This window comes from Dasypus novemcinctus, chromosome 5 (assembly GCF_030445035.2).
Source record: "Dasypus novemcinctus isolate mDasNov1 chromosome 5, mDasNov1.1.hap2, whole genome shotgun sequence".
Classification (NCBI taxonomy): domain Eukaryota; kingdom Metazoa; phylum Chordata; class Mammalia; order Cingulata; family Dasypodidae; genus Dasypus; species Dasypus novemcinctus.
This window is the reverse complement of record NC_080677.1, coordinates 92,364,578-92,392,488: the sequence shown is the minus strand read 5'-3', so window position 1 is coordinate 92,392,488 and position 27,911 is coordinate 92,364,578. Positions and strand designations below refer to the sequence as shown.

At 37.4% G+C, this 27,911-nt stretch overlaps 1 protein-coding gene across 2 annotated transcripts in view; it reads left to right on the top strand.

Annotated features, from left to right (window-relative positions):
• The window catches only part of TFEC (transcription factor EC), a 252,019-nt gene that overhangs the window by 4,546 nt on the left and 219,562 nt on the right, over nt 1-27,911 (top strand). The window lies entirely within an intron of this gene.

The following is a 27,911-nucleotide window of genomic DNA, read 5'->3' as shown; positions in this document are numbered from 1 at the left end:
AAATGAACAACAGTAAATTTTCGAGGTCAAATCCCATACAGAGTTTATCATAAGAAAAAAAGAGAAAAAGGAACAGAACAGCATCTCTGCAATGAAAGAACATCAGAAAGATATCCAACCAAACTGAACAAGCCATAACCTATTTCAAAATAACCAAAAAGACATTAAAAATGTAATACAAGTCATGAAAATGAATCACATAACTAAGAATTAGAAAATATCTGATGTGGGAAGGCAGAAACTAGGAGTTAGAAATAAAGAAAAAAGTATTACATAAATGAAGACTAAGCTAAAAAAAAGTGCAAGAACAAAAATATGATAATGCTTTAAGAATAATACAAGATGGAAAAAGAAGGAAAAATGTTTAAAAGTAAAAAAGAAGGAAAGCAGATGGAGCTCAAGTGATTGAGCTCCCACCTACCACATGGGAGGTCCCTGGTTTGGTTCCCATACCTCCTGGAGAAGATGAGCAAGACAGTGAGCTGGCATGACAGGCTGGTACAGTGAGCTGATGCAATAAGATGATGCAACAAAGGAGATACAAAAAGGAAAGAAAATGAGAAACACAAAAAACGCAGGGAGCTGAGGTGGCTCAAGCAATTGAGCGCCTCTCCCCCACATGAGAGATCCCAGACTTGGTTCCCAGTGCCTCCTAAAGAGAATGAGCAGACACAGAGAGCACACAGGAAATGGATACAGAGACCAGACAGCACGCACAAACAACGAGGGGAGGGGATAAATAAATAAATCTTTTTTTAAAAAGTCAAAAAGGAAAAGAAAGTCTTTGAAAATAACAAATATGAAAATGGGCTAGAAGACTGAACATATGGATAACAGAAGTCCCTGAAGAAGAAAACTAATCCAAGGGAACAAACAAATATAAAAACTATAATTCAAGAAAACTTTCCTGAATTAAAAAATAAATGATTTGCAACTACACAGTGAAAGATTATCCAGTGTATCTCAGAATATCAGCTCGGAATAAACAACATCAAGACATATTCTAGAAAAATTACTGCACTTTGAGGAAAAGGAAAAAAATTCCTTTGAGCATCTACAGGGGGAAAGCACATGATTTACAAGTGAAATAAAATTTTATTATCAGATCTTTTTTAAACAGAAATTCTGTATTTCACAAGAAAATGGATTAATACATTTAAGATAACCAAGAAAGAGGGTAAACCAAGTATTTTATATTCATCAAGAGTGACTTTCAAGTATAAGGGCACAGACATATTTGCATCAACATATAAGAACTAAAGAAATATTGCTCCTATGAGCCCCTCCTGAGGAATCTACTATAGAATGAACTTCAGACAACCAAAATAACTGGAGAGACACTAATGAGGTGAACATTAGATACATAGATTCCTATAGAACTAAAACTAAGGGGGAGTGGATGAGGTTCAAGCAGTTGAGTACCTGCCTCACACATAGAAGGTCCTGGGTTCAGTCCTGGTGCCTTCTAAATACAAAAACAAAACAACAAACAAACGAATAAAAAAAAAACAATTCAGGGGATTTGATGAGGCTCAGTGGTTGAGCACCAGTTTCCCACATACAAGGCCAGGCTCATTCCTGGCCCCAGTACCATTATAAATAAATAAATAAATAGACAAGGAGAGTGCATATGTTCTGACAATGTAGATACATACCAATTAAATGGAGAGAAAGTGGGGAGAACATATGAAATAAAAACTATAACATGTTTTTAATACTTATATTGATCATAGTATTAGTATTATTAATGCACTGCTCCCTTCTGCCCACAGCCAATGGCACATGCTTTTGATTTATTTTTTGGCAGCGCCCTACTTCCAGAACCCAAAAGCTGTTGTAGTATTTATTGCTTTGTGACGAGCAACCCCAAATTTACGGGCCTAAAACAGCCATTTCAGTATGATTAGAAATCGTGTGTGCCAGAAATTTGGACAGGGCACTGTGGGAAAGGCTTGCATCTGTTCTGTGATGCCTGGGCTTCTGCTGGAAGACCGATGGCTATTAACCAGGATATCGGAAAGAATATCTACATATGGCCTCTCCTTGTTGACTTTCTGTAAGGGCTCATTTGAGCTTCCTTAGAGCATGACAACTGGGTTTCGAGAGCTAATGTTGCAGGAGAGAAAGGTGAAAGTGCTTGGCATTTTTCTGAAGTAGGCTTGCAAGTGATGCACCTGACAGCACTTTCACTAAACTCTGTTTATCAAGGTGGTCACTAAGTTCTACCCAGGGTCAAGGGGACAAAGACCTCACTATGCCATGGGAAGAGTATCAATTTCACACAATGAGGATGTGGTATGGGAGTTATTTTTATGGCCATCTTTACAAAATACCATCTGCCACTTGTTAACTAACATCTTTGTGTTTTTAGCTGATACAGCCAGTTTTTATCTCTTAGCAACAGGTTTGGGTTTCTGTATATTCCCTCTAGCCTCAATGTAATGATCTGTTTTAAGCCACCATTTTAGAGCAGCCAGAGAAAATGGATAACTTCTTTCAGCCCCTGTGCTGACCCCAGGTGACCGCATTTTGAAATGAAAGTTTTCAAGAGGGAGGAAAGTTAATAGCTTTGTCAGACACAAAGTGTACAGGAAATAATAATTTGGTGAATCACGGGAGATTAAACCTTTCCCATTTCTTTGACTCCTCCTGAAAGTGACACTCCAATACAATACACTAGTTTTAATATAAGACAAAGTAATCAGTCTTTGTAATTAGGCAGGACACATTTTTTTTTTTTTTAACCTTCTACTACCATGGGTTTCTGGCCACAGGTGGAAAGAGCTGCTCTTAACAAAATTTGTGACCCATCTTTTTTGCTCTTCCTTCTTGCTGATGTACCAGCTTGGAAAGAAGCTTGTCTCTGTCTTGTAGAAACTTATTGAAGGCTTCAAGAAATTGACCTATATCCTGTAATACATGGACATTTCCTGCAAAATCCTCTTAAGTTCCAGTGTTTGCTTATGTGACCTGTGCCCTTACAGAAACCTGGAGGACATCTAAGTAACTTCTTCGATATCATTTTCCAAGGGTTGCTATCTCACCAACAGAAATATATTTTAAGCTCTTTCTTTTGTAATTCCCACTTCCAGGTAATAATTTATGAATGTCTTGCCATTCTCTCTCTCTCTCTCTCTCTCTCTCTCTCTCTCTCTCTCTCTCTCTCTCTCTCTGTCTTTCTCTCTGCAGCACTCCAGAGTCATTCTTTCAGACCAGCTTCTCCATGTCATGGAGGACGACCTGGCTACAGACAGCTCCAGATTATATTTTCTATGACTAAATAAAATGGACTCTTCTTTACAAGTTCAAGTTTGAAAACTCCTGGGAAGATCTGTGATCAACCCATCTTTCTCTTCTCATTAAACTAAGCATTTACAAAGTTGTTATTATTCTCTCTGTTCCATATACTCTTAAGGCAAATTCTGGTACAAAATATTCATTTTTCTACTCTAGGAACAAAACATTTTTTGGGTTCTGATTGAGAAAACTCCATATGATGAACCACATGTTACAAGATTTATTTTTAACTTAAACCAGAACACTGAATAATCCCTGATGAATTGCTGGGTAAATTTAGAAATGAAGTTAAAAGCAGAAAGGAAGGATATCATCTGTTTCTCCCACAAGTGAACATTAAATGTTAATAATGATGCTAAGTATACACTCACTACTTTCCAAGGCAAACTTAGAAAATATGATATAAAAGACTAATTGTGGAATAAAAGTATGAGACACTATGCTACTGTGGTTTTGGGGGTAATTGGCTTGGAATCCCTGTGTGTCTTGGAATGAAGAATTTCACAAAGCAGTATTTCTTTGTGGGGCATGCTCCCTGGATAGATGATGCCTTCTAGAAATAAGCAATGAAGACTCTTAATTTTACTCAATCATCACAATATTTATGGGAAGTTTCTGTGAATAGTTAGAGAACCAAGAGCAACATGCAAATTTGAGCAATTATCATCAGCTCTTAACATTCTTTCCTCTTTTTTCCTTACATTCTTTCAACTGTTGTAGCAATTTGTTTTCTAAACAATGAAATTTTGGTTTCCAGTATGTTATGGATTGAATCATGTTTTTTTTTTCCCCCACAAGGATAAGTTCAAGCCCCCAGTCTGGAGGATGTGAGCTTATTTGTAAATAGGACCTCAAAAGTCCAATAATATGAGGCCAAACTGAATCAGGGAGCCGTAATCCACTATGCCTGGAGTACTTGCAATTCAAGGAAATTTGGACACAAAAATAGGAAACTGAGAGGAAAGAAGGGAAGAGAGACAGCTATGTGACAGAGGCAGCAATTGAGTTATGGATTGCTGCCAAGTCACTATCAGAAACCTGCAGACTTCAAAGCAAGTATGGCCCTGCCAACACCTAGATTTTTGGATTTCTAACCTTTGAAACTGAGAAAATAATCTCTGTTATTTAAGTCAACCAGTGAGTGATATTTGTTATAGCAGCCCTGGGAAACTGAGACACAGTAGGTGGGAAGTATATTGTTTTAGTATATAAAAAGAGAAGTTGTACTGTGTATGAGACACAGAACCATGCACAGTTCCTACAAGGTCCAACACTCATAGGCCTTTAATACCAACTTAATTATAACACAGCACCTTGTTTAATGAGCTATTACTACTTAACAGTAAAATAATATTTACTTAACAGTAAAACATTTTTAACCTATTAAATTGTCATTTGAATAACTTAATTTTATACAACTCATTTTTTAAAAGATTTTATTTACTTCTCCCCTTTCCCCATCCCCCCCACCCCCATTGTCTGCCCTTTGTGTCCATTTGCTGTGTGTTCTTTCTGTGTCTGCTTGCATTCTTTTCATGCCGGACTGGGAAACTGTGTTGCTTTTTTGTTGCATCATCTTGCTGCATCAGCTCTCTGTGTGTGTGGTGCCACTCCTGGGCAGCCTGCATTTTTTTCATGCAGGGCAGCTCTCCTTGCAGGGCACTCTCCTTGTGCGTGGGTTTCCCCTATGCAGGGACACCCTTGCATGGCATGGCACTCCTTGCATGTGGCAGCACTGCATGTGGGCCAGCTCACCACACAGGTCAGGAAGCCCTGGGTATAGAACCTTGGACCCTCCATTTGTAGGGGGATGCTCTATCAGTTGAGACACAACCACTTCCCCTCAACTCATTTTTTAAATCATTTTTTGTAGGGCACACAGTTTCATAAGAGCTCAATATGTTCTAGTTGATGAAAGTGTTGTACTTTTAAGATTGCCTCTTAAGTATAACATAAATATGAGTCTCTGGTAAGCTTCAGTGCAGACTAAAACTAATTTACTTTTCATAACTTAACTCAATCCTAAAAAGGGATGGCACTGGCTTATTGGTTACTATTTTCGTGTAGCAATTGCTATAAAAGCTGGGTAAACAGGAAAATCAATTATAGTTCTGAAAAACATGTAAATTTTGTTCACTTAAAACTCAAGGCTTTTAATCCCTGGATAAAAATCTAGTGTGGAATGCATTCTGAAAGCGTAACATTTGCTTCTACCATAAGAGGACGTAATAACTCCTAGACGCCTTTCATTTAAACAAATGGATTAGCCAAAATAGTGATGTGAGAGTTATGCCAAATAAGGCCAATGTGTTCTGTCTGGGTCTGTGAAAAGTAAATTGCGAAATAAATTTTCCATCATATTTCATCTGTTTTTGATAGGTCGTGGAAGCTGTATTCATAGGCACATAAGAAACTCAGAGTATCAAAAGGCAAATGAATTAATTGATTTGTATACTTGTTATTAAGATATAATTTCTCTTAAAAAATAAAGACTTATCCATATGGTCAAAATATGTATACAATTAACTTTATCCTATTGCTTTTGCTGTTGGTGAATTAACCGAAAATAAAATGTTAACTTCATGTTACATTTCATTGACCCCAGCAGGCTACTAATTCCAGTCAATTTAATTCTAACAATTCAATTCAGATCCTACTGAGAGCTCATTCTTTTCCTAGTCAATATGACATATAGCCCAAAGATGTAAGATTATCTTCTTTCTATCAAGCCCTAGTGGGAAAAAAGTGGGTAAGTAAATTCAACATTCAAAATGAATGAACTATAGATCTATACATCAACATTAATGAATCTTATACATAATGTTTGGTTAGGGTAACTACATAGCTCCACTGAGTAAAAGATGTAATTAGATCCATTCCTTATATGATACATCAATATAAATTCTAAATGGAGCAAAGATTTAAATGAAATTGTTTAAGAACTGGAAGAAAACATAGAATTCCCTTATAAAATTAGATTACGGAAGTCCTTTCTGACTCTGATTAAAAATACAGTTGTAAAAATATTTTACCACTGCCAAAATTCAATTAAAAAAACAAAAAACCAACTTCTTTGTGTCAAAACCACCACAATTAAAGTTGAAAGACAGGAAAAAAGAGGGAAAAAGACTACTTGTGTAACTCAGACAATTAATTAATATGCTAGGAATTGACTTCTAAAAGCATCAGTGATCTAAGATAATGTGCAAAGGACATGAAAAGTTAGTTCACAGAAAAAGATAAATTATTTTAAAATAAGAAAAGAAATATGCAACTTCATAATAAAAGAATTGAGAAGTAAACTACAATGACATACCATTTCTCATTAAGTAGATTGTCAAAAATCTAAGTTTGGTGATGCTGAGGGGAAACAGGCCCTCTTTTTTTAATTTTAATTTTTTTAAACATACTTAAATTACATAAATGTTACATAAAAAATATAGGGGATTCCCACATGCCCCACTCCCCACATCTCCCATACTTTCCCACATTAACAACATCTGTCATTAGTGTGGTACATTCATTGCAATTGATGAACATATTTTGGAGCACTGCCCCTAAGCATGAATTACAGTTTACATTGTAGTTTACACTCTCTCCTGCACAATTTTGTAAGTTATAACAAGATACATAATGGCCTGAATCTGTCTTGCAATGTCATTCAGGACAATTCCCAAGTCCTGAAAATGACCCCTAGTATCCTTGTTGTTCCCTCTCCCTGCACTCAGAACCTCCAGTGGCCACTGCCTTCACATCAATAATATAACTTCATCCATTTCTAGAATCACAATGAGTCTATAGTAGAATACCAGTAAGTCTACTTTAGTCCATAGTTCATTCCCCAATCCTCAGGATTCTGGGATGGTGATGTCCACTCTACCTCTAATTGAGAGGGGGCTTCGATCCCATAGGGCTGAAAAATGGGATTCTCTTGCTTGCAATTATAAACTCTTTTGGTTCCTTGGTATGTTGGTTGTCCATCATCACCTCCTTGTTATTTGTCCTGGGTGAGACCAATGAACTAGAGAGTAGCTGTTGCAACTCCGTTGAGATTCAGAGCCCAGCTGGCACATGGATAGCCCAAAGATTTAAGTCTCTTGGACATGTACCTACCAACTCTAGTACTAATTATAGGTTCAAATAGAAGGACAGAAGAGCCATGTGTAGGGAAACCACTTCTGAGACTAACTTTGTCACACTGGGGAGCATTAATTTCAAAGTAGGGCCCACTAGCAGGGCACCAAACTCCTGAGCTATCTGCCCTGATTATAGTGTCTGCATGTCTCCAGAGGCCTCAGGAGCCTCACTATTTGGGGTTGGCCCTTTTTAATATCACTGACAGGGTACAAAATGACAATTTTTATGAAGGGCAATTTGGTAATACCTATACAAATTACAAAATCCATTTCCTCTTTGCCCAGCAGATCCACTCATAGGAATTCATACTGGAGAAACATATATAAGAAATTCTGTATGTTATTATCTATATTATTAGTAAATAATTAGAGACTATCCAAGTGTCCATTGATAGAGGACCAGTTAAAAAACAACGAATGATAGATGTACACCATGGAATGTTATGCAACTATTAAAAAAAAAAGTAAGAAAGATCTCTTTGTAAGGCTATGGAAGGATCTATATGTGATAAGACACATACTTTCTTAAAAAAGAGGACAAACAAGAATACATTTGATTTTGTTTATGTTGAAAGGATTCTAAAGAAACTAATGAATGATTACCTTTGAGAAGGAGTATAGGCAGACACAGGGTAGCTGAAACAGATGAAGCAAGGCTTTTCAGTATATTATATATTGTTTTGATTTTTGAAACATGGATATAATGTCTATTGAAATTAACAAACAGAGCCCAAATGAGGAAAATTAAGTAAATTACAGAAGAATAAATACAGCATGATTGCTTTTATGTAAAGTTAAAAAAACAAGTAAAACGAAGCAGTATATTATTTAGGGATATATACATGGATGGTAAATCCTGTGAAACAAACCAAGGAATGATTAACACAAAATTCAGATGAGTGGTTTCCAGGGACTGAGAGCAGGGGAACAGGGGCATAGAGCAAGGAAGATGCAATTTTTTACAGAAATGAGAAAAAGAAAGGAAAGAAGGAAGCAAGGGAAAGAGAAAGGGATAGGGAGGGAAGGGAGGGAAGATGAGAGAAGGGGTAAGAGGAAAGAATGAAGGGGAAGAAGATAGGAAGGAATGAAAGAAGAAAATAAGGAAAAGAAAAAGAACAATCAGTTAAGGACTAGAGGGGTTGAGTAATACTTCCTGGAAGGAGGGGGAAATTAAACTGTTTCTTGAAGAATGTGAATTCCAGTAAATAGAGTTCACATTTATGTATTAGTTTATACTTAACAAAATGTTGCATATACATGATCTCATGTTGAGTCTGTACAGAAAGATGAAAGAAGGCATTGAGAAATGAAATAAATAACATAGCTAAAGCACAGGGAAAGTCAAGGCACATTCTGTGTTACAAGACCTTAAGGAATTTACCTGGATGGAGAAGACAGTTGGATTGGGAAGCAATGAGTAATAGAGGCACACATAGATTCATGAACCTTGATTATAATGGGATTATCTGAGAAGCTATTGAATATTTGTTTGTTTACAAACAAAGACAGTCCAAGACATAATTTGAGAATTGAACACAGGAATACTTTATATGATCTGCTTAACACTGAGGCTAGCCATCAGATCATGACTAACAATTATCCAAATGACTAACACTAGCCAAAGGTAGCAGGATTTAATAAATTGTCTCCCAGCTTTCTAGCCTCACATGCAAGTGTGACCCTAATCCTCGGCCCTGGCTCTGAGAACTGAACTGTTACTTTGTCTTCGTGAGCTGATGTACCTTGTCTCAGGAGAACTAGCTGGTATCTTTTTGGTACCTTGGCTGTGCTGCAAGTTTCCTCTGAGGACTTGTCAGTTTTCCCCAGTTCCTCCCCCAAACTCAAACTTTGTACCTGGAGTCTTGACCCTGAGGTCCTCTTGTCCTTTGTCCTTTATAAAATGAGTTTGATCACTCATGATATCTATCATATGTCTGAACTGTTCCTGATGTCCATTTGGCTACTGTATCAGCCCGATTGCTGAGGTTGGCCATATGCTAACATAAAAATCTTCACCGCATAGTTTTTCTTACCTTCACTTGACAGATGAAGAAACTAAAGTTCAGAATGCTTAAGTATATTGTTCAAAGTTGCATTGTTAGTTGATATGTAAAATTAAATGTAAATTTCTTATTCAGTTCAGTGCCATTAACTGCACTGCTTGTCCTTGTATCAATACTCCATGTCTTGTAAATCATTTACACACTATAAATAAATATTTAATACATATATAATAATATATTGAAAGCATCACAGTCTATATGATTGAATGGGTGGAATTAGAGAGAATGTAACCAACTACAGTTGGCCTTGAAATTTATACACCATGTAGAAAAACTGATATTCTCTGGTCAATGTTTTTATTTTCATTATTCAATACTACAAAGTTGGGTAGAGAATTTCAATCCACTTTTATCAGAAAGTGGTAGAAAAATTTCTTTTTACCAATTTATAATATGTACCTGAATATATTATATACCACTGTATACTCAGGATCAGGCTCAATGACAGGCATATTGTAGTTACTCATAAAATATTTGATTAATGAATGAATGGGTAAAGCTCTAAATCAGTGTATTGTGAAAAAACCACTAATTCTCTATGAAGAATTAGTGTCATTTCCTGATATTCCAAACATAACAAGCCTTAATTTAAAAAAAAAAAAAGGAAAAATGATCACTGAATTATTTATTAGGCTACATTGATTTGAGAGCATTCGTCTTTTTAAAAATAGGCCCTTGCAGCCACAAATTTCCCTCAAAACACTGCTTACATTGCATCTCATAAGTTTTGGTATGTGGTGTTTTAGTTTTCATTCACCTCAAAGTATTTTCTTATTTCCCTTGTGATTTTTTCTTTGAACCATTGCATATTTATGAGTGTGTTATTTAATTTCACATAGTTGTCAATTTTCAAAATTTCTTGCTGTTATTGATATCAAATTTTATTCCATTGTCTTTGGAGAACATTGTATGATTTTAACCGTTTTAAATTAAATTCTTTTATGACTTAACATATGATCTTACAGAACATTTTATGTATACTTTAGATGAATGCATATTCTTGATGGGTAGAGTATTCTATAGATATCTCTTAGGTCTAGTTGGTTTATAGTTGCTATGGGCTAACTTGTGCCTCCCAAAAAGATATCCTTAAGTTCTAACCTCTAGCACCTAAGGATGCGACCCTATTTGGAAATAGGATCAAAGAACAATGAGGATCACCAGTAAACTACCAGAAGCTAGGAGGAGGCAAGGAAGGATTTTGCCCTACAAGTTTCAGAGAGATCATGGTTCAGCTGATCCCTTAATTTTGTACTTATATCCTGCAGAACTGAAGACAATACATTTCTGTTGTTTTAAGCTACCTAGCTTGTGGTAATTTGTTATGGCAGCCTTAGGAAACTAATACAATAGTACAATTAAAGTTTTCTATTTCCTTGTTCATCTATTGCCTACTTCTGTCCCTTATCAAATGTGAGATATTGAAGTCTCCAACTGTTATTGTTGAATTGTCTACTTCTCCCCACAATTCCCTGAAGTTTTGCTTCATGTATTTAGGTGCCTATATGTCTATAATTATAATTTCTTTTTGGGGATTGGCCCTTTTATAATTTTAAAATGTCCCTTCATTGTTTCTAGTAGCAATTTTCACATTAGAGTCTATTTTGTCTGATTAGTACAGTAATTCTAGCACTCTTTTGGTTAATGTTTCCATGTTATATTTTTCCATCCTTTGGCTTTCAACCTATTTATGTATTTGAATCTAAAGTGTGTCTCTTTTAGACAGTATGTAGTTGAATGATTTATTTAAAATTCATACAGCTAATCTCTGCCTTTTATATGGCGTGTTTAATCCATTTACATTTAATGTAATTACTGATAAAGTTGGACTTACACCTTCCATTTTCCTATTTTTTCTATGATTTTCATAGCTATTCCTCCATTACTGTCTTTGGTGTTTTATATTTATTCATATATTCACACAAACATATATACATACATTTACATTAGTATATAATTTAAATTCCATTTTCATTTCCTTCAATATAGGTTTTTGCATTATTGTCTTTAGCCTGAAAATTGTAATTAACATCTTAATTTATAACTGTCTAGAGCAGATTAATATCAATTTAGTTGCAATAGTGTATAAAAATTTCCTCTTATACAACTCCATTCTCTCCCTTCTGATTTGCACTGTTCTTGTCTTACAAATTACATCTTAATACATTGTCCATCACAACAGATTTATAATTATTGTTTTATGCAGTTGTCTTTTGAATCAGAAGAAAATTTTAAAGTTCTATAAATATAATACATTTATACTGCCTTTTCTATTAACCTATCTTGCTACCTTTACTTATGCTCTTTATTTCTTCATTTGTGTTTAAATAGTTCATTGGTTTTCTTGAATGTGTAGATAAATGCTTTTGATAAAATTTGGGTAGTTTTCAGACACTATTTCTTCAAATATTCTTTTTTTCCCCTTTCTCCTCTTCTATTGGGACTCCCATTATGCTTATGCTAGTATATTTGATGTTTTCCCAAATGTCTTTTCAGATGTCTTCATTTTTCTTCATTTTTTCCCCCCTTTCTCTTTCTTAGACTGGATAATCTCAATCAAACTATTTTCAAGTTGACCAGTTCTTCTGCCTGCTCAAATCTGCTGTCGTTCCCCTCTAATTAATTTTTCATTTTGGTATTGTACCTTTAAACGTCAGAATTTCTACTTGGTTCTTTTTATAATATCTATACCTTTATTGATATTTTAAACTTTGTGTGACATTGTTCTAATGATTTCATTTTTTAAAACGTTGTTTCCTTTTCGTACCCTTAACATATCAAAGTCTTTCTCTACTAAGTTCAACATCTGAGCTTCCTCAGAACAGTTTCTATTGACTGTTTTTTTGTTTTTTGTTTTCCTGTGTATGGGCCATGCCTTCTTGTTCCTTTGCACATCTCATTATTTTCCATTGAAAACTAGACATTTTAACTAACACAATGTGGCACCTTTTGAAATTGGATTCAATTCCCCTATCTTGGGTTTTTGTTGTTGCTGTTTGTTCTTTTGTTATTGTTTGGTAATTTTTCTGAAATAACTCTGTAAAATTTGTATTTTCTGTCATGTGTGGGACCTGATGTCTGTTTGGCTAGCTTAAAGGTCAGCTAATGATTGGACAGAGATGTCCTTAGATGCCTTGAGCCAATAAATATCCCAGTCTTTGCTGAGAGGTTCTGTGTGAGTAGGAGCATGCTTTCCTCACTTAGCTAGGTAGTTTATAACTCTTCCTTAGCATTCACTTCTGCTTGTGAAGAGTCTCAAAGTTAGCCAGAATTGAGAACTCAGCGCCTTCTCAGGTCTTTCCTGAGTAGGTGCATAGCCCTGGTTATGGGCAGAGCTGTATACATGCCAGGAGTAAGTAGGTGATTTTCAAAGTCTCCTGTAACATCTCATTCTCCAACTTTTCTTTTCAAGTTTTTTGGTTAGCCTATTGTTTGCCCCAACCCTTATTGAGCTGTCTGGATATTCAACAATTGTCTCTCTTTTGACAAATGCCCCCTGGGGAAAAGGTTGCTCACACAAGGTGAGCTCAGAGGTAAAGTAAGACCACTTTGTGAGTGGAAGCCACCAGATAGATCAAATAACGACAAATATTGGGGAATGGGGCCTTGAAGAAGCTCTAATGTCATTCTGCCCCCTCCTGTGTCTATCAACCTGCAGATTTTCACCTTGATTGCTAACTGTTGATTTTCAAGGTTAGTGCAGGGCTCAGGAGGCAGAGATTAGCAATACAGAATGTTGAAATGCCACAGAGATCACTATTCTTATGGAGATGCAGTCATTTTTCTTGAATAAAATTTCCCCAGATTACTGAAAATCTTTGGCTAATTTCCATGGTTCTACGAAAATGATTCTGATAATTTTTGCAAGTATTTTAGTTGCTTTCATGGAAGAAAGAATTTTTGGAGGCATTTATCTCACCATTTTTACTTACGCCACCTTATTAGGCTACTCTAAGCATAAAGTGAGAGGACAAAGAGTGATGGCAAGCAGTGAGATCATAGCTCAGAAAGGGAATGACAATAAAAAAGAATTGGGAAACTTATTTCCCTTATGTTTCTGTATCTACAAAGGGCTACATTAAAAAAGAAAAAGTAATACACCTACATGGTATTAATAGGATGCTAGCAAAAACTTAGAGGAGGATACTCACCATGCTGCTTTTATTTAATATTTTCTAAAATACTCCTCATTTTTCTCTCCCCTCAGTTTGGCTTCTGGGGCAAAGTAGAGGGTGGGAAGGAAGAAATTAACATTTATAAAACTCTAAAACCTTGCTATACTATGCAGTCAATTTTCCATATAATCAAAATTCTTTAACTGAGGATAATAAACCTTGCCAGGGATGAATAATTTGTGGGTTACCTCTGTGTTGCAATTGTCACATAATAGTCCTAAATTTGATAGGCAAGGTAAATCAGAAAAAATTTCAGTATATGACTCAAAAACTAGTAAAAATTATTCCATAATGTAAGTACTCAGATACTGATGAGGCATGAGTGTATTTGTAGTTCAATACAATAGACAAGTTATAGCCTTGGAAAGACATGATTTGAAATATGATTGATAACAAAGGGCATACCCTTATGTATAAGGGTATACATCTCCTAATAAATAATTGATTTGTGTAGGTATATTAGTTTTCTGCTATAATAAAGTACCACACCTCTAGTGACTTAAAATAATAGAAATGTATTATCTTACAGATCTCTAAGTCAGAAGACTGCCAGAGGTCTCACTGGGCTAGTCAAGGTGGTGGCAAGACTGTTCCCTTCTGGAGTCTCTAGGGAAGAATCCTTTTCCTTGCCTTTTCTAGCCCCTAAAGGCCACCCAAACTCCTTGGTTTATGGCCCCCTTCCTCTATCTTTAAAGTCATCAACTTAGCATCTCTCTGACCCTGCTTCTGTTATCACATCTCTTTTTCTGATCACAGCTGGGAAAGTTTCTCTGCTTTCAAAAATTCATGTAGTAGATTAGACTCACCTTGATACTTCAGGATAATTTCCCATGGCAAGTTCCTTCACCTTAATCACATCTAAAAAGCCCCCTTTCCTAGGTAAGGTAATATACTTACAGGTTCCAGGGATTAGAATATGGATGTTTCAGATTTGCCATTATTCTACCTACCATTGTAGGAATGTTTCATGACTTCTAAGACCTTTAAGTGAGAGGTTGGTGGAGAACAAAGAGTATATGCAGGTCACAAAGGAAAAAATGTAAATTAAAAATAGATGAGCTCGTCTCCCCCTTTAACCTACTTACTATCACTAATAATGAGACATCAGACATGATATGCCTCCCATTGTGATGCACAGTGCTGTACACAGCATCATCTATGTATGCCAGCTAAAAATATTTAACTTCCACCTAATTCACCCTATAGTTGTAACTGCCAGTCTATAGGAAATACAGGGCCTAGAAGATCAATTTAAAGGACACCATGAGGAAACAGACAAATCAAGGATGTGTAACTTTCTGTAAGACAACTGGTCTTGTTTTTTTGACAAATTTTTATCATGGTGGAAAAAGAGTGGGATGGGGAAAGAAGGAAGCAGAAAATGCTTTAGGTTAAAAGAGACAAACTGAAACAATGCCTGAGCCTTCATTAGATCATGGCTTGAAAAGAAAACAGAGATAAAAGGCATTTTGGGAATAAATGACAATGATTGAATATTGAATTGACTGGTGAATAGATAACATTAAGAAGTCAATTTTGTTAGAGATGAAAGTGCTGTCAATAGAATGTTCTTATTTTCTGGAAATGCATACTGAAATAGTTATGTACAGGGAAGTGGATTTGGCTCAACTGATAGAGCATCTGCTTACCACATGGGAGGTCCAGGGTTCAAATTCAGGGCCTCCTGACCCATGTGGTAATCTGGCCTGTGCACAGTGCTGATGTACGCAAGGAATGCTGTGCCACTCAGGGATGTCCCCTGTGTAGGGGAGCTCCACATGCAAGGAGTGCACCTCACAAGGAGAACCACCCCACATGAAAAAAATGCAGCCTGCCCAGGACTGGCGCTGCACACATGGAGAGCTGACACAGCAAGATGATGCAGCAAAGAGACACACAGATTCCCAGTGCCACTGACAAGAATACAAGCAGACACAGAAGAACACACCACAAATGGACACAGAGAGCAGACAACTGGGGAGGAGGGAGAGAAATAAATTAAAAAATAAATCTTTAATAAAATAAAATAAAATGGTTATGTACATATGATATTTACATTATAATAGTTCAAAAAACTTGTATAAAGGAGACAAATACGGCAAAAATTTAATAAGATGGGGGTAGATGGGCAGTCATGGTTCTATTTCTATGATTAGGAATTTTCATATTGGTAAAAATTTTTAAAAACCAATATGAAAACAAACACATAACCTACTTAATTCCCTTATACTTGTTGGAGGTACATAATTTGTCATTACAGAAAGAATGTTGTCTGCAGAGATAAAAAGAAAAAGGAAAAAGGTAGGAAACATTTATCAGCTTTATCCAGGCTAATCTTTTCTCATTATCAGGGAGTTTTTCGTTGCTCTTTCTCTCTCTCTCTTTTTTTAGAAGAAAGTTTGTAGAGTCGCTATAATATTATGGAAATATATTTAGACCATTCAGATCTTTTCAGTTTTCTTTGTGGGCTAACCAAACATAATATCTCTATATTGGGTTCCAGCATGTCCTAGGCAGACACGTTTATGTGACAAAGTTGTCAATTCAAAAAACTACCCAGAGGCCAGTAAACTAAAGACCGTGAGTCACTTGAAGGACCCGTCTGAATTTCAGCTTAATCAAGTGTCTCAGGTATCCAGTAAACTGCTACAGTAGTGAGACACCTGCTCTTATTGAATGGATGTCTGCTGAAAAAGCCCTTGCAGTGGCAGCTAAAAGAAATTTGAGGGTGCAGCCTGGCAGTGCAGAGGTTGTTGGAGACCCCTGGTGGTCACATAAAGGAAAACAGTTCACCATAAACTTTCTAAGGAATATAGAATAAATGGAAACTGAAGCCATCCTTTCTGAGTCTCCTTTTACTTTTCTGACATTTCCATCTCATTCTTTATTCCTGCTCTTTAAAAACTGATCATTAAAAGTTTTTCCATGTCATTCTTCTCATTTATATGTTTCCATATATGATCACATCCGTGGCTTCATGTATTGATAAATACCAAATCATACTTTTACATGGGCTTCTTTAGTAAGCACCATGCCTTTCCAATTTTATGCTAGATGACTTCATTTAGATACTTCTCAAATTCAGTATGCCAAAAGAGAACCTATTGGTACTCCTCCAAATTGCTTCTCATATATTTCCTATCTCAGGAAATGATGTCACAATATAACCAAAATAGTGAGGGCTTTCACTTCAACAAAAGTTAAATATACAAAGATTCTTGTACACTTACTATGTGTCAGGCAGAGGGACAAGGGCTGGGATAAGGAAAATAAATACACATCTTAGAGTGGAGTAAAGAATACAAACTCTTCACAGGAATAGGCATTTACATAATACTCTGGGAGTTCTGAGGAAGGAGGCCTAACCCAGCTTGAGATGAAAGGATTCTTAGAGGAAATTACTATCAAACTAAATATTGCAGACAGTAAAAATTTTATCTGTTTTTCAAGGAAAATGCAAACCATTCTAAGCAGAGGGAATAGAATATGAAAAACAAACATGAAAGACTATTGCTTACTAGAGAAAATGAGTAGTTCAGTAGGACAAAATCACTGGCATACAGTGGGTAAGGGATGGAGAATTTGGAGAATGAGGCCAGAAACATGGGAGAAGCCAGATTATTAGAGGCCTCATTTTCCAAATTAATTAGTGAAAGATGGGTATGAGGAACTTATGGAATGAACGGACATAGTATTAAAGGAGATTACTTAAATATTGTAGTTAGCTCTCTCCAATCAGAGTTAACCATTGGTTTCAATTCTTAGAGTTTTATCTAATCCAATTTTTCATGTTTTATTAGTGAGGGATCTCCGGAGAAAGAGAACTGACAGGATGGATCATGGATCTGACTATCTATCTACCATCTATCTATCTATCTATCTAACTAATTGAGACTATAAAGAGATTTTTTTGTAGTAATTGGCTCACATGATCATGGGGATTGGCAAATCCAAATTCTGCAGGGTGGGCTGCAAGGTGGAAATTTCAATGAAGTTGAATTTCCCAGGAGAAGCTGGCTGGCTGAAGACGAGGCAGAAATTCTTCTTTTTGAGTTCTGAAATCCTCAGTTCTGGCTTTTAAGACCTTCGACTGATTGTGTGAAGAGACAACTCATTGCTGAGGGCAGTCTCCTTTGTTGATTGTACGTGCAATCATCTGTGGAAGGAAATTAACTGATTATCTATACTGAAATCAAACTATAAAATGCTCTCACAGTAAAAATCAGGCCGGTTTTTGCTTGACCAATTGGGCACTACCCAAACTGACACATGAACCTAACAATCATGCATATTAATAACTATTATTTTATGATGAGAGTTATCAATTGTCCATCAAATGGAGATATTTTTAAGAACAGTATTAATTCTTTCTCTCACATCATGTTAATCCTATTAGGCAATCTAAATATTTCTTAAAATTAAAATTTTTTTAGATTAATTTATTTCTTCCCATCTCCTTGTTATTTCCACTTGTTGTGTTTGTTGTGTGTTCATCTTCCTTTTTTTTTTAGGAGACACTGGGAACCAAACCCGGGACCTCCTATGTGGGAGGGAGGAGCCTAATCACTTGAGCCACCTCTACACCCTCCTTTGTTGTCTCTCTCATTATGTTTTCCTACTTATGTCTCTTTTTTTTTAAAAAAAGATTTATTTATTTATTTAATCCCCCCCCCCCCAGTTGTCTGTTCTCTGTGTCTATTTTGCTGCGTCTTGTTTCTTTGTCTGCTTCTGTTGTCGTCAGCAGCACGGGAAGTGTGGACGGCACCAGGGCAGGCTGCACTTTCTTTCGCGCTGGGCGGCTCTCCTTACGGGTGCACTCCTTGCGCATGGGGCTCCCCTACGCGGGGGACACCCCTGCGTGGCAGGGCATTCCTTGCGCACATCAGCACTGCACGTGGGCCAGCTCCACACGGGTCAAGGAGGCCCGGGTTTGAACCGCGGACCTCCCATGTGGTAGACGGGCGCTCTAACCACTGGGCCAAGTCCGTTTCCCTCTTATTGCATCATCTTTTTGCATCAGCTTGTGCGCCAGCCATCACATCAGCATGTTATCTTCTTTACAAGGTATGGGAACCTGAACCAGGACCTCCCATGTGGTAGGTGGGAGCTCATTCGCTTGAGACACATCTGCTTCCCTCTTATAATTCATTTTATGTCAGTGCTCTTTACTTCACTCTTATTCTAACCTTAAACCATTTCTTCTCTTCAGTATTTTTGCTTTAACAAAGTCTGGAATGGGTTATAGCAGGTCTGATGGTTGGTGCTAATACAAGCTAGGTTTAACTAGAATATCATTACTTTTTAAAGTCAATCTCTTTCTCAAGCCTTAGTAATTATTTTGTTTTTCAATTGCTGTTAATTTTCCTAAAACCTAAGGTGTGGATAACTGTATATCTTCATTGCCCTCTCTGTCATCTGCCCTGTTATTGTTTAATCCTTGACTCTCTTGTGAATAGAACTGAATTATAGGAAGCAGATTTGGCTCAACTGATAGAGCATCCACCCACCACATGGGAGGTTGAGGGTTCAAACTCAGGGCCTCTTGATCCATGTGGTGAGCCGACCCATGTGCTGATGCACACAAGGAGTGCTGTGCCACGCAGGGGTGTCTCCCATGTAGGGAAGCCCCACGTGCAAGGAGTGCACCCCGTAAGGAGAGCCACCCCATGCGAAGAAGGTGCAGTCTGCCCAGGAGTGGGCACACATGGAGAGCTGACACAGCAAGATGACACAACAAAAAGAGACACAGATTACTGATGTCACTGACAAGAATCCAAGCAAACACAGAAGAACACACAGTGAATGGGCACAGAGAGCAGACAATGGGGGGGGGGGGGCGGCAGAGAAGGGGAGAGAAATAAATAAAAAATAAATCTTAAAAAAAAAAAAGAATTGAATTACTTATTATGCTGTAGTAAAATAAACTGTAATCTCCATGAAGGCAGTGACGTGACTGACTTGTCCGTCAGTAAGTTCCAAGTGCCTGATACAGTGCCTGGCACAAGGTTGACAATAAACACATGTTAAAGAAGTAATAAAATTTGCTTAATGCCTATTTTCTCTCATCTTTATATCAATAAATTCTTATGAAGTAGTTCTTTAAACCAGAGCAGTGCTTCGGAACCCATCCCCACAGGGAACTTTTTCAATATACACATATACTAGCCCCAACTAAGACACACTTGATCTGGGTTTTGGGAGTGAGAGGGTAGAGAGATTCAGGCATAAGTATGGTGAACCTTCCAAAATGATCTTGATACCATTACTAGGTAATGGGGGCAGAAGTTGTAGTTCTTTATCTCAGTTAAATTCCTCCTTACTTCAATGAAAGGATGAAGAAGTATGTTATGTAGTGAGTCATGTTTTGGAGTCAGGGGTTTTGCCTAGAACCCCTCAATCTATTTGTCAACAGATTATATTCATCAGGCTGGTCTCTGTTGAGATGAATGTGCTATTTATTCTCATCTTAAAGAGGTGGCTCTGGAAAGTTGGGAAGCCCATTAGACTTTGAATCAAAAGCCTAGAGTTTTATTGCTAGCTTCCGCACTTTTTTAGGTCTTAGACCTCAAGCAAAATATTTTGCTCTCTGATCCTCAGTTTCCTTTACCTATAAAATGGGAATAATAATATCTACCTGGAAATAAATTAGAACTTTTAAGGAATTAATTGTTCTGATTAATGTTTATACTTGAAGAGTACCACTTAGTACTCTGTCCTTCAAGGCATGTATTTTGCTTTAGAGGCAAAAACCAGGTGGCTCCTTATAGTGGTGGAGGGTGGGAGTGTGTGGGTGAAGTCCTTAGTAATGGACTTTTATAGTCGTCAGCTCTCCTCATAGCTGAAAATGACTGCTGTCTTTTTCTCCTGTAGCTCGACACAGCTGCAATGGCTTTTGGCAATGGCTGTCCTAATTGCCCCTTTATGACATGGCAGATCACACTGCTATATCTTCAGTTCTTCATATTAGGAATAGATCATCACTAGAGATTTTTGCCCTCTGTCTTTCTTGGGGAACTTTTCATTCCAAACTGAAAACTGCTTAAGCTAGTTTGCACTAAATGTGGAAATGATACAGATCAAAGGGAATATTATAGGGTCCAAGGACAAGAAATGTTGTTGGCCTCTGTCATAGTTTGCTAGGACAAAGTGGCACAATTTGGGTGGCTTAAAACAACACAGATATTGTCTCACATTTCTGGAGTCTAAGAGTTTGAACTGAGGTGTCGGCAAGGCCACGTTCTCTCTGAAGTCTGTAGAGTATGGTGGTAACTGGCCAGCAGTCCATGATGTAACTCGGCTCAATCTCTGCCTCAGCACCATGACTGTCCTCTCTCTGTCTCCTGTTGACTCTTCAAATTTCTCCTTGTAAGTATACAGGTCATATTGGATTAGAACCCACCTAATCCAGTTTGGCCCAATCTTAACCAAAACATCTTCAAAGATCCTATCTCCAACAAGGACCACATTCCTGGGTCCAGGGCTTAGGACTCAGACATGTCTTTCAGGGGGTACACAGTTCAATCTGTAACAGTCTCATAAAAATATTGATAATCAGTAGCTTGAAAGTCATCTGAAGAATACCATAAAGCACAAATGTCCTGTATATCGGGGGTCCTTTATAATGATGGCTTTTGTTTAAAAAAGGGAATTGGAGCCATTGAAGGACAGAGAAAATGATCTATGAAAGCAAGGACACATAACATCTTTAATATTTGGCAGTCAGCCAAGTGATAAACATTTTAAATTTTATTTTAGATCTTAGTTTTAATTTTTTATTTTAAAATTAATATGACTATATTGTGTAAACTGTGGAAAACAGAAAAAAATAAACAAAACCCCCAAATACCCATTATTTTAATGCAATTACCGTTGTCTTTTGGAGTATGTTTTCTTATGCACTTTTCCTCCACAGATACAAACATTAATCTTGGTTAGGGATTACAGTCAGGATACCCACAGGAATTCTCTCCTTGTAAAGGTCTAAGGAATCTTTGGGTTCCTTCCTTTGCCCCTTTCAAGAGAAGATTCAAACTAGCTTGACTTTAAATTTGTGATTTCTTTCTGAGACATCTTTGATCTGTCAGTGAAGAAAATCATTCATGTTTGACTACTGCAGTGTGAATTCTTATGAAGGCTATGGAGACTGAAGACTACCATCTTCCAGAATCCAACGTAGCAAGATGTCAGCCTACTGGAACAACTACTCCAGAATCCCAGATGTTCAGTTGGCAGTACCTGAAAGTGATCACCAGGCAGCCAGCAGTGGAATTTCCCAGGGACGTAGAGAACTAAGGGGAAATAGGGTCATCATAGGCTATTGAAAGGCACGGAGCAAATTCTTTAGATAGGTATTTGTGTGAAAAATAGGAGAGAAAAGCTGAGACATAGAGGATAAATCCAATAGATCCATTATATGATAGAATTCAAGAAAAAAAAAGATCATCAAAGAAATAATAGAAGAACACTTCAAGTTAGAAAAACAATGACATAAGATAAAAAAGAATATAAAGGAGTTCAAAGAAAGATATATGAAAAAAAAAAATACCCATACCTACAACTTTTCCCATGGGATTTCAAAACTCCTAGGAAAAGAGGAAATTGAGTGTCAGTAGTGTTCTTAAAATAAGCTCTACAAAACCTAGGAAATTCAAGTCACCAAAAATAATTTATTTAAATTCCAATAATCAATGGGAAAAAAGTCAAGGGATGATTTATGAACTCTTTGAATCTTCATGGTAAGAAATTATTGTATGCTTCTCTATAATATAATATTTGAAATTTTTCTCTTTTTCTGCCTCTTTTAAGGTCAGCAGGAGGGGGTATGGAAGGTGAGGCAGTCTTCTTTTTATAAATGAAATGGATAATCACCATTGGAGAAGAAAATAAATGGGACTTTATTGAAAAAACCTCAACACTTTGACTAATATTTATCTCTTAAAGATCTAAGTCTTTCTGCTCACTCTTTTGCAAAGGGAAAGGAGCTCCCCCTCCCATTACTTGGCCAAGAAGTCCCATGTTTTAGTTTCTAGACTGCTATAGGAAATATCATGCAATGGGTTGGCTTAAAAATGGGAAGTTATTAACTTATGGTTTTGAGGCTAAAAGAAAGTACAGATCAAGGTTTCATCAGGGTGATGCTTTCTCCCTGAAGGCTATAGTTTTCTGGAACTGCCTGCTGGTTATCTTTGGTCCTTAGTTTGTCAGAGCACAAGGCAAAATGGTGGCATCTCCTGATTCTTTGATTTCAAACCAGCTTCTGGTTGGTTGTGGTTTTCACTCTGTCTGAATATCATTCTCATACAAAGGACTCCAATAGTAGAATTAAGATCCATCCTGATTGAGGTGGGGCATGCCGTAAATGAAATAACCTCATCAAAATGTCTTGCTTAAAATAGGTTCACACCCAAGGAATGGATTAAATTTAAAGACATGTGTTTCTGGGGTACATACAGCTTCAAACCACCACACTCCACCCTCTGGACCCCAAAGACACATATTCTTTCTATATGCAAAATACATTAAGTTCACCACAATATCCCAAAAGCCTTAAGTTGTTTTGGAAATAATGCTTAGTACAAAGTCTCATCAAAATCAGTTACAGGCGTGGTCTGTCCTGGAGCACAGTTTCACTGTAAAACCTAGAGAAGTTACCTGCTTCTGATATATAATGGAGGGACAGACATAGGATAAACATTCCCATTCCCATGGGAGAAACTGCAAGGAAAACAAGGGTTATAGGTCCCCAAAATTCTAAACCCAGCAGGGCAAACACCATAAGATTTCAAGGTCTGAGAGTCATTTATAGAATGATGCTTTGGCATATGGGCCTGATGGAGCGGCAGCCCCACCCCTTCCAAGTGCTTGGGTGAAGGCTCCATCCTTTCCAAGCAGCAGGATGGCAGCCAACCTCTCCCCAATCCTGGGGCACAGGCTCCACTATCTTTGAGCATTAGGGTGACAGTGCTCTTCCTGAGCAATGGGGCAAAAGGCCCACCCTCTCCAAATGGACAGGCAGACTCACACTTTCCACACACATAGGTGGGTCCACTCCCTTGACCAGAGAAGATGTCTTAGGTCCAGACCTCAGTTTTGGTGGTTCTGTCCTGAAGCGATTTTTCCTTTACTCTATCCCTTTTCTGTCCGTTTAATCCAGCCTGGCAGTGGTTCCATTCATACAAATCCTGCATAAAACTTGTCAGCCTTGCATGTAGTACAAAAGACAAAAGAATTTTTCACAAATCTTGGATAACTGTACCTCCATTTCTGACTTGCACTGAAATTGCTGACTGGTTCCATGTTCAGTTAAACCCTCAGTGGAACATTATTCTCTGGGAACTTTCTTTTCGGAAGCTTAGAATTTTCAAAATTGTCAATTTCTGGTTTCTTTGTGCCCAGGAGTTTAGTTCTCAGCTTATACCTTTCCTCTCACATTTAACTATAAACTGCAAGGAGAAACCAGAGTGCACTTTCCACACTTAGCTTGGAAATCTCTTCAGCTAAATATCAAAGTTCATCACTCTCAACTTCTGCCTTCCATCTGACATCAGAATTCAATTTGCCAAGTTCTCTGCCACTTTAAAACAAGGATCACGTTTCCTCCAGTTTCCAATAACACATTCATCATTTCCTTCTAGGCTTCTTCAGAAGTACTTTTAGCATCAATATTTCTACCAACAGTATCTTCAAAGCAATCTAGGCTTTTTCTATCAGGCACATCACAATTCTTTCAGCCTCTATCCACTACCCAATTCCAAAGTTGTTGACTTGAAACTTTCTCTAGTCCCTCCAGACGATTCCATAGTAATATTCAGTCTGTTCTTGACTGATGGTTCATAATTATAATACTTGTTGTTCCAGGAGAAAATGTATCACCTGTTCTAATCACTATAGGAAGACATAGTCTCCAGCAATGCCGCAAATAGTATGAGCCAAGTTGCCACGAGTTGGGAGTTGATCTAGGACTACAAAGGTTGATTTATAAACATCAAAGGTTAAAAAAGGACCCAGCGGGGAAGCAGATGTGGTTCAATAGATTGGGCTCCCCTCTACCATGTCGGAGGCCCTGGGTTCATGTCCTGGGACCTCCTTGTGAAGGCAAGCTGGCCCGCGCCCACAGAGAGCTGACGACCCATGCCCGTGGAGAGCTGGCGCAGCAAGATGATGCAACAAAGGGAGACAAGCAGACACAGAATGCTCAGTGAATGGACACAGAGAGCAGACAGCTAGCAAAAGGTGGTGGGGGGGGGAGGGATAAATAAATAAAATAAATCTTAAAAAAAAAAGAAGGACCCAGCATGGAAAGTTCCCAAAGAAATTTCCTTCCAAACAGCCAGTATAAAGTAAATCCCCTTCCATGACACTATGATTCTGGAACCAAGAGGTGACAGACAACACAGGACAGCATGAGTGCGGTGAGGTCTGAGGTGGCCTGGGATGAACTGAAGAAGATGCCAGGGGCACAACCTCTCAAAATGTACATTTTATAACATAACATTTTTGAAACAGAAATGGAAGGGGGGAGTGTCTGTAAGTTGATTATTTTATGAACCTTCTTGAGAACAGTGATTTAGGGCTGACTAATTCTGATGGAAATTTACATAACTTTTGCAAGATTTCATATTTTATACCATGTGTAAGTCACATGCTTAATGGCAGGATCTTAGAATGTAGTAGAAACATTTTAGGGGTGTATTCTAAGCCTACAACTGAATCCTCTCTGAAACTGCCTGCCCTCCAGGGGCCTTTTGACCCTCCCTCCCTTGCCCCCAGAATAAAGAGAGAAAGGCAATGGCACTGTGTGAAGGGATGCTAATTGCTAATGAGGCAGCAAGAGACACTGACTGAAATGAGCAGAACAGGACAAGCCTTTTTCACATATGCACACATGGAAGATGCTATTTGCATGGCCCTTTGAGGTAAACGGATGAGGCCATTTCATCCAGAAGAACATCTGATTGCATTAGGCCTGCAGGTGCTGAGAGGAATACAAAGATATCTGTACACCTGAAACACAAAACCACCATGCCCCAGCTCACTTATGGAGATGTTCTGATGGGGAAATGAGAGAATGCTTAAAAATTATAGTATTCTAAATGTCAGGGTAATACCACTTCGTATATAAAAATGGGTAAAATTAAAAATACTGACAACACCTACTGTTGGTGAGGAGGAGGAGCAATCATAACTCTCATATATAGCTTTTGGGTCTGTAAAAGTATACAACAAATTGGAAAAGAGTTCGACATTCCTTAAAGAGTTAAACATTTATTCGTGACCCAGTATTCTAGTGGAAATTTCTAGGTATTTACTCAAAAGAAATGCCAATTTATATTCACAAAAAGACTTGTACAAGCATGCATCAAATCAGCTTTATTCATAATAGGCAAAAAAGAGAGAAATCACTCAAAGTCTATCCATGGGAGAATGGGGAAAAAATTATGGTATATTCACACAATGGGATAGTACTCAGCAATCAAAATGAAAGAACTACTGATATATTCAGCAATATGGGTGAAATGCAAAAACATGTTAAGCTGAAGAAACCTAACACAGAAGAGGAAGTCCTGAATGGTTCCAACAGAAAAACGAAGCTATAGTGATAGAAGTCATCTAAGAGGTTGCTTAGGAGGCAGGGGCTTGACTGGGAAGGGTAAGAGGTAACTTTTGGGAAGATGGAAGATTCTTTATCTGGATTAAGAGAGTAGATATATTTATCAAAAATTCATCAAATTATGCCCTTTAAATGTGTGCATTTTATTGTATGAAAATTTTATCTCAATAAAGTTGATAAAAAATAAGAATAAAAAAAAATAAAGTATATAAATCATTATCGTGACAATTACTGGGAAAGATAAAACCAGAATGTTATCTTTGGTGAGTGGGGCTAAGGAAGGAGTATTGGAGTGGGAAACTGTAGATTTTTATTATACTTTATACAATATGACATTATTCTATTTAGTGAATACAAATGAAAGGGTTTTGTGGGATTTTTTTTTTTTTTTTTGGCATTTAAAGGCCAAGAGAAGGTCTCAGGGTGGGATGAGGTGGTAGGGAGGTGGTCGGGAGGAATACAGAGCTTGGGTGCCTGAAGCTTACTCTTGCCACAGAAAATCTTCTTCCTGTTGGACTGAGAGAAGAACGTCTGTGAAGGATACCATTTAGGAGCCTAGGAGCTGTGTTGGCCCAGGTCTCAAGTCCAGTACTACAGAATGGCACAGCCTGTTCTCATCAGCCTGTCCTTTGAATGAGAAGCCCTTGTCAACTCTTTAGGCTTTGAGACCAGTGACTGTCCACTGAAGGATATCATCACACAACCTGTGTTTTATGATTTTTCCCATTTCTCAGTCAACAGTCACTCTAAAGATGCTTTGAAGTCTTGCATTTGATATAATTCTGTCCCTGTTTGGGAACCTTTCTGCCAAGCCCCAGTTCTTTGATGAGTTCTGAGGGCACCACTGACACCCAGCAGGAGAGGGGCAGGAGCGTTTTCCCATACCTGAACTTTGGGTTTGTACTTGGGTTCCCCAGAACACGTGTAAATGGGGATGAGTGAAATTTCACTTTTAGGCAAAAAGTTGGTTAATTTGATGATGTGTTATGGTGATTTTTCAAGTTTGAATTTCTACCCAAGGACCTTTCTAGAAAAAGGAAGGAAATTTTGCTCAAATGACAGGAGATTGAGGGAAAAAGAGATGGAGATTGCAGCCTAACAATTTTTAATGTTGCAGATGTTTAGTACATGTTGTGTTCTACCCATTGGAGTCCACTTCATAAAAATAGAGAGCACTCAGCTTACTGTCAACACTAATATATTCTTTAATTTATTAATTATAAAATAGAAACAACTTTGATTTCCTTTTTAAATTCAATTTCCTTCACTAACCAGTAAGCCTTTGAATTCAATGTATCACTTATCTTGATGGGATAGGGAGTCCCTTACTCTAAGAGGTGACAATTGCACATTTTTATGTAAAGAACCTGTGAAACCTGGCACTAGGACACTGAGGACAGAGGATTTGAAAATTTGACAGTATGGAAGAGTTTTGCTGCCACCTAATGGAAAAGTGGAATATTTTTTTTTATTTTGCAATACACAATTTCTTTTAACCTCATTGAATATTCGTACACAACTCTAATAATTATTTAACAGATATACTTGAATTAAAAATGATTTTAATGTTATTGGTGTGTGTGTATACGATGGTATGGGTAGTGTAGTAGGTATGAGGAAATATGCGAAT